The 6,011-nt window shown below is 39.7% G+C and overlaps 1 long non-coding RNA gene across 1 annotated transcript; it reads left to right on the top strand.

The window, feature by feature from the left end:
- The first annotated feature begins 50 nt into the window (after nt 1–50).
- Nucleotides 51–2,478, top strand: LOC115587589 (uncharacterized). The gene is made up of 3 exons (XR_003985084.1): nt 51–137; nt 2,186–2,296; nt 2,434–2,478. It is a non-coding gene; the product is annotated as an uncharacterized LOC115587589 (long non-coding RNA).
- Nucleotides 2,479–6,011: the final 3,533 nt, after the last annotated feature.

Genomic DNA, 6,011 nt, shown 5'->3' with positions numbered 1-6,011 from the left:
CGTACGTCACATCCAGGTCCGCCCATTTTACCTAATAAGGAAAAGATCACATGGACACTGAAAGTAACAGCAACAACAATTGAAAGTGTCTCCACAAGACAGTAAGGCAGTAAGGAAACATCCAAACCAATAGACAGGTAAATAGTCTAAAAAATAATTACATAAAATAGAATAAAAGTAATATGGCATACAGTTGGCCTACCAGTACAGAGAAGGTGTGAAAGATGACTATATTAAGAAATCTGATGCATTGTCAGTCTCTCTTTATCTTGTGCTTGTGATTAGGTCTGTGACTAGATCATTTAAACTTTTCAATAATTACCGTGGAAATATAATGCAATGTGTGCGTGACAGTCTTATGTCCAATCAGCAGTCAGCAGCAAAACCCAGAGATATTCAGTTTACAATAGAGAGGAGAGAGGCAAATCCTTACCTTTGGGAAATTGCAACCAGGGAAATAAGTTGTGTTTTTTAAATTTAAATAATCTTCTGAATAATTAACTTATTGCCAATGATGTCATTCAGTGGCTAAGTTGCATCGTGGGTAATGTAGGTGCCAGATTTTGAAGAAGTGATCCACTGGTCAAGCATTGCACTCCTATAGTACTGTTGGACTCATGATGGACAGCTGAAAAACAAATGATCAAAATCGATACAGCAGAACCATAGATATCGCCTTTTCTATTTCACAATCTCATTCCTTTTTTAGAACCTGGTGCCTACGTTAACCACAATGCAACTCAACCACAGTGATACCACATGAGGCAGATGTCATAGCCTCTGGCTTCCTCTGGAGCCACAAAAGGCTTTATTAGACTTTTTTCAAGGATGCCGTAATCCTCCCTAGGACCTGAAAACAAAGTTTGATGCTGAATATTGGCGGTGTTACCCTTTAATTGACTAAGTCCTGCAGCCCTACTTGAATTCAGTTCTTCTTTGATGGAATGTAAATTAACGATAGACCATGTTAATTAATCATCAAAACAAGGTGAAAATCTTAATGATTCTATGTAAGATATTAGCGTTCTGGACGGACTGGTGTCTTTCACTCATGGATGGTACAAAGGTTCTGTGCATTTGGAGAAACTTTACACTATCATGTCTTCATCAGTACATGTCAACATGCAGGACTTGTTTCTCAGCTGGAATGGCACTCAGTAGAGTGCATAACGCTTTAATTAAGTCAAGCCTGATCCAGGATCAAACTCTAGGGCTGTGTAGTCTCAGTTCTAAACCACATGCATTTGCATAAGAAAAATTTAAGCTCACCAGATCTGCATCAAATTGTACTCACTCATAGAGACCAGCCACCTAAATACACCTAATGTTTTAAATACTATGCATTATTCCTTAAAGGCTAACTGCCTTCTTTTTATACATCAATGACTGTGTCTACCTTTAGCTCAGTTAGCCATGCAGCTAGCTGGACTACAAGTAGCACAGGAGCTTTGGACAGCAGACAGAAAGAGGTTGTAAGCATGCTAACTTAGGTAGCTACCTGTCCAACACAATAATCAAGATTGTATGTGCATTTGTATCTGTACAATGCCTGGTGTAACAGCAGTGTAGTTGAACTACATAGCTTAACTACAGTTTGCTGTAACTTGCTGGTAGTTAAACTAAATTCGTATTTTGTGTTGTGTCAAGTATTAGTGTCAACTAATTGGGTCATATTTTGTATTTCAACTACTCAATTTACAAACTACAATTTTGGCCAATAACATGAAATATTTATAATAATATTTTTTATTAAAAAAAAAACCTATATAATATAAATTTTATTTTATTTTTCTTTGAAAAAAGGCATAAACATGTCATGACATGCTTAGCCAACGCTGCCTCTGATTGGCTTGTCCTGGCAGCACTCAAATACTTCACAGAGTGGGTGGGTCTTTGTGCCAAGGAAGGCAGAGCTCATATGGCACAAGCACATCATGGACCCTCCCGCTACCACCGATGTGCCCAGAACACACCAGCCCAACCACGGCCATATTTGAGCATGTACATGTTAGATATAGGATGACCTGCCCTGCTTTGCCTCTGATTGGCCAATCTCATTCCTCGTGCTGGAACCGAACCCACCGACGAGAACTGGCCATTCAGATATGGCGATTCATTACTTTGCCCTCCTGAGAACAATACTTCCTCTTACATGTTTTGATGTAATGCTGTGTTTAATCTCTAGCTGCGGAGCATCATTGATCTCTTGGGTCAGCCAGAAGACCTTGTTCTCAGTACTGGTCTACAGACAAAGAAGTACTTTAACTGGACTGAGTCCAGCAGCTGGGAGCTCAAGGTACCACAGTGAACCTTCTCTGACCTTTAATCTTTTATCATCTTTTATTTCTTGTTAACATTTCCCAACATTTAACAGTCGATCATTCAGAGTGATTCTGAGGATCATTGATACAAACACTTTGAACCTTCTTTCAGACATCTTTTGAGTATTTCAGATGTCACCTCAGCAGTGTCAAGGACCACAAGCTCCAAGTGTGAAGTCATTTTCTTTGTCACTATAACTGATTGTCTTCAACGATGGTGGAAATGACCCTTGTTTCCTCAACTAGATGCGTCTCGAGGAAAATAATGAAGTCGAGTCTGCAGAGCGAGAGCAGAGCATGGAGCTCCTGAAGGCCATGCTGAAGACGGGTGAGGATGAGATTCCCCGTGAAGTCCTCACTCATCCATTAATTACCAAAGACTACCCAAAGTAAGTGTGCTTTCGAGTCCTGTAGGTGGTGCTTTGTTAGTTGGTGATGATTTGTCATTTGATCTGTGTCCTGTCGTGTTTCCGGGACATCAGTGTAACAGCGAATATGTCTTTTTGTAGCAATGGGGCAGAGAAGTCTGAGACGAGCCATCGTAAGATGATGAGACCAAAGGTGGATGTCATGAGTGAAAGACGCCCCGCTTGTCCTGCGACAGTGCCACCTTCCACTCTTACTTCTCACATTCCACCAGCAAGTGTGATCCTGGTTCGGCCTGCGACAGCTGAGAACACACTGCTGCTGGAAGGTCAGGGGAGCAAAGTCAGGTGAGATGTCTTTCTCTAGTCACGACACTCATTTCTCAGATGAGCAAATGGTTCAGAGCGCCAAAAATAATAGCAGAGACATGATTCCTGAAGATGTCATGACAATAACAGGATAATTGTGCGTGATCAGTGACAGGTCTTACAGTGACAAGACCTCAGGATGTTCAGCCTTCACATGCACGTTCTCGGTTGAGGACTGCACTCCATCTCCCACATATCTACCATCAGGTGTGATTCTGGTTTGGCCTGCTACAGCCCAGCGCACGGTGCTGGGAGATCAGGAGAGTGCAGTCAGGTGAGATGATAAAAAATAGTATCAGAACCTTTTGCCTTTGTTTTTCACTCACTTCCACATCAAATCCACACGAAAGCTAGATCTAGATCTTTACTTCAGGAGGTTTGGTCATCAGGAGCCTCAGAAACAACAGAAATGAAAAGTCCCTCGTTGCAGCATTACAATGTGATGACAATAACAGGAATGATGGTCTAACATTTTTGTTGTGTTTTCAGCTTTCAGTCTGGCTGCTACGAGGCGTCAGTGCTGCTGGAAGGTGGGGGGGTGCAAAGTCAGGTGAGATGTCTTCCTCTGGTCACGACACCTATTTCTCAGACGAAAAAATACTTCAGCTCACCAAAACTAATAACGGATACATGATTCATGACAATAACAGGACAATTGTGTGTGTGTGTGTGTGTGTGTGTGTGTGTGTTTTCATGTTCATTGGCAGGACTTACATTAACAAGACCTCAGGAAGTTCAGGCTTCACTTCACCGAATAAGGACTGTGACTGTGAGCCTGATCCTGTGTCGGCCTGCGGCGGCTGAGAGCATGCCACTGCTGGAAGGTCCTGGGACAGAGAGTAAGTCTGACAGTCAGTGTTACCAACTTGATCAGTGCTTGGAAATAAAATGTTTACAGTAATTGATACCATTAATGACAACCTGCGTGCATATTTGTGTCTGTAGTCAGTGTGTCTGTGTGCTTGTGTGCTTGGCAACAAACGAGACTACCAGTGGGGCATAGATATATAGTCAATTAGACATTTATACCGCCACCGCCACCATCTCCTTTTATTCATTTATTTATTGATTGATTGATTTTATTCTATGTATTTATTTATTTTTATGATTTTTTATTTTCTTTCTTTTCTTTTTTTAATATATTTATTTATTATAATTTTACTTATCTATATTATCACTAGTTGTATTGTACCAACTATTAACATATTTTCATTTTATTTCATTTTATTTTCAATCAATGTTATATACGTATATATATATATATATATATTACCTATATTACATGTACATATATTGATTTATGTCTTTTGTTTTGTTGAATAGTATTATTGTTGTTTGTTATTGTTATTATTGTTGTGATTGTGCTTTGGCAACACATGTTAAATGTCATGCCAATAAAGCCTTTTGAATTGAACTGAAATTGAGAGAGAGCTCCACTCCCAGAGACACCCCGACTGCTCTGTCAGCCAAAGCTATGTAAGTACACACTGCTCACACACAACTCGTACATGTTAACGTCACCACATACATCACTGGAGAAGAGTAGAGAAGTGTTTGTTTTTGTGTTGAGCAAAAGCTCCTAAAGGTGAGGACTGTCATGTGAAATGCCACGAAAACTACAAAACGTTTGATTGTTAAATTACATCAGTTTTTCAAACAAGGAAATGTAGTTCAAGGTATTTAGGTCAAGCAGTAACATGTACATGAATACAAAGTTCAGGACCATTACAGATGACCAATGGTACATTTTATTAGATTTAACTTTAATGGCACAAAACAACTTCCCCACTGTGAACAATAACACTGAGGTACAATGGTTCCTGGTACAAGATCTTTAAAAGGACACTATTTTTAATCAGAAGAGAAAGATCTTCACTGACTGATTTTATTCTATGCTTACAAACTAAATAAACAAACACAGTTTTGGAAGATTGATCTGTGTTTTTGTTTGTTGGTGTAGCAGTGTCAGTGGTGGCTTCCACCTCACGGGCAGCTGTGATGGAGGCCTGACCTCACAGAGGGCTGTAGAGGAACCTCGTCCCCGCAGACAGTCCTGGTCCTGTCACAGCACACATCGGCGGACAGCCGTGGTGCAGCTGCCGCACACACAAACTCCAGTGACCGTGCACGTGAGTGACATGAATCACCTGCCACAGGAGTACATTGTAAGCCCCGCCCGCCTCCTGGCTGCATGTTCTTGAAACAGCAGTCACATCTCTGTCCTCCTCTGCAGGACTCACAGAGTCCAGCCAATCAGAGGATGTGGAGCATCACCTGGTGATGGAGCAGCTTGATCCTCCACCAAGTCCACCCAGCTCAGAGAATCAGCTGCCCTCCTCTCCTCACGGTGGACTTCTGTGATGTCATGAAGATGGATCAATGGATGTGTAGATAGATGTACAGATAGATGTTTAGATAAATATATAGATTGATGTACAGATAGATGTTTAGATAAATATATAGATTGATGTTTAGATAAATATATAGATTGATGTACAGATAGATGTATAGATAGATTTTAAGATATATGTATAGATAGATACATCGATAGATTTAGAGATATATGTTTAGATTGATTAAGAAATATGTCTAGATTGATGTCAAGAGCGATGTACAGATATATGTACATATTGATGTATAGATATAGGTTGATGTTTAGATTTATGTATGAATTGATGTTTAGATATATGTAGAGATAGATGTAGAGATATATGTATAGATAAGATTGTTTTACAGTCAAACTTTTTAAACTATATTATCCAGCTCAATATGATTCAATGTGTGCAGTTAGATGCTAAATACACCTAAACCTTTGAGCATCACACTGACTTATTTGATAGTTTTTTCAAAATTCTTATTTTTTCACAGTAGAGTTCAATTAATTGGTAACTACAGGATACATAAAGCTGTGTTTAACATGATTGCTGTAATTAATAACTTAATATATGAGACAGAC

This window comes from Sparus aurata, chromosome 9 (genome assembly GCF_900880675.1).
Source record: "Sparus aurata chromosome 9, fSpaAur1.1, whole genome shotgun sequence".
Classification (NCBI taxonomy): domain Eukaryota; kingdom Metazoa; phylum Chordata; class Actinopteri; order Spariformes; family Sparidae; genus Sparus; species Sparus aurata.
The sequence above is the reverse complement of the archived record's forward strand: the minus strand, read 5'-3'. Positions and strand labels throughout refer to the sequence as shown.